General features: G+C 44.5%; 1 long non-coding RNA gene across 1 annotated transcript in view; it reads right to left on the reverse strand.

Annotated features, from left to right (window-relative positions):
- Positions 1 to 1,053: 1,053 nt before the first annotated feature.
- Positions 1,054 to 2,063, reverse strand: part of LOC102023358 — a 23,035-nt gene continuing 22,025 nt past the window's right edge. The window contains exon 3 of the long non-coding RNA XR_263788.2: positions 1,054 to 1,313. This is a non-coding gene — a long non-coding RNA (uncharacterized LOC102023358). The remainder of the gene's footprint in view (positions 1,314 to 2,063) is intronic.

Here is a 2,063-nt window from a genome sequence, read left to right on the forward strand (position 1 = left end):
CGTTGCAAGTTCGAGACCAGCCTGGGCTACAAAGTGAGCTCAAGGCCAGCCTGAACTGCATAGCGAGACCCTGTCTCAAAAAGACAAAAAACAACAAAAAAAGGCAACAGGGATGTGACACGAGAGTCATGAGTATTAATGGAAATTATAGGAATTCTAAGAATCTTGGCAGTTTCTGGGGAATTTAGGAATCTAACAAACAAAGTCAACCTTTTTTTGGGTACAAAATCTTCCAATCAGGAAGAAATAATTTCCCTTACATTCCAGAGCTTACTCAGCTTAATGAGCTGTCAGGTTTTACCTGTATTCCTCAAAAAAAGATACACTGCTAGCCATGCATGGTGGTGCATGCCTGTTATCCTAGCACTTGGGAGGCTGAGGCAGGAGGATCAGTGTGAGTTTGAGGCTACTCTGTTTCAAACAAACAAGCAAGCAAAAGATATGTTGAAGTTCCAACTCCTGGTACCTCAGAATGTGATCTTGTTTGGAAATCGGGTCATTTTAGTTGTAATTAGTTAAAATGAGGTAGAGGGAGGTGTAGCTCAATGGTAGACCAATGGAGACCACTATGAAGCAGACCTGAGCAGGACTTAAATTAATCAGTTGGTTTTTCATGTTCACTGTGAACCTGTCCAAGGCCTAGGCTCCTTGTCTGGAAATGGTGGATGCATAGTAAATGAACCTCCGTGAGTCATTAATCCCTACTAAAACCTGTAGTGGTGGATGAAGCCAGAAAACCTCAAAGGATAAGACAAGATCACAGCCAAGGACACCTGGATCAGATCTCGACTGCATAAACATTGTAGCCTCAGGCATCTTACTCCTGGGTGGATTAACTTAATACCTTGGAGAAATCCTTGAGTGCTTCCCCCCTTCTTGAGTACTCCTCTCCCTTCTTCTGATAATGAATAAATGCAAGTGACCTAGAGAAGGTCTTGGTCTTAGCCCTGAGAGAATCTTGAATTCTGTGAGAGGGCTTTGATCCTCCTGGAGCCCTGAAATCAAGACAAAAAAACAAAAAACAAACCAAACAAACATATGCTTTTATTTAGCCTTTGCCGTACACTCATTCAGGAGATTGTGGACCTGATCAGCCTGCAATAACTAAGGGATATTATTAACCCAATAGTAGACCACTGCCTAGTGTGCATTGATACCCTGGATTCAATCCCCAATACCACACAAACAAGCAGACAAAAAGGTGAAGATTCCAGATACAATGGCAGTGCCTGAGTCCCAGCTGCTGCCCTTGGCAGGCTGACATGGAAGGATCCCTTGAACCCAGTTGCATGGCAACACGGCAACACCTCAACCTGAAAAACAAAATACACTACATCATACTAGACAGGGTAGTTGCTAATCCAGTGTGACTGTCATCCTTTTAAGAAGATGGCCATGTGCAGATGAGGCACAGATTGGATAGCGGGAGCCATCTCCATGCCGAGGAAGCTGTCACTGAAAGCTAGGAGAGAGGCATGGGACAGATGCCCCTCAGAGCCCTCAGAATCAAAGCCAATGTATTGATTTCAGACTTCTGGCGTCCCGAAGGAGGAGAGAATAAATATCCATCACTTCATGCCTCTCTGTTCGTGGTGATTTGTTGCAGCAGTCCCAGGAAACTAACAAATGAAAGTTATGCCTAAAGACACCTGGTGATGTCTCAGAGAGGGTGCAGTTTGCTGGCAAGAAGCAACTTAGCACTTCACTGCACAGCGCAGGCAGCTTCTCAGCCTCTTGGAACCTCGGCTTCCTCATTTGCAAAACGGAGATGCCCCGCCTGGAGAATTCAGAAGGAACTTTCAAGATGCACTTAGCAGCTGGGCGTGGTGGTACACGCCTGTAACCCCAGCACTTGGGAGGCTGATGCAGGAAAATCATTGTGAGTTAGAGACCAGCCTGGGCTACAAAGTGAGCTCAAGGCCAGCCTGAACTGCATAGTGAGACCCTGTCTCGAAAAGACCAAAAAAAAAAAAAAAAAAAAAAGAAAGGAAAAGGAGAAAGAAAAAGAGATGCACTTAGCAGACAATAAAACTTCAGGGAAAACTCACTTCTTCTAATTATTA

This window comes from Chinchilla lanigera, unplaced genomic scaffold (genome assembly GCF_000276665.1).
Source record: "Chinchilla lanigera isolate Chin_1 unplaced genomic scaffold, ChiLan1.0 scaffold00080, whole genome shotgun sequence".
In the NCBI taxonomy this organism is placed as follows: domain Eukaryota; kingdom Metazoa; phylum Chordata; class Mammalia; order Rodentia; family Chinchillidae; genus Chinchilla; species Chinchilla lanigera.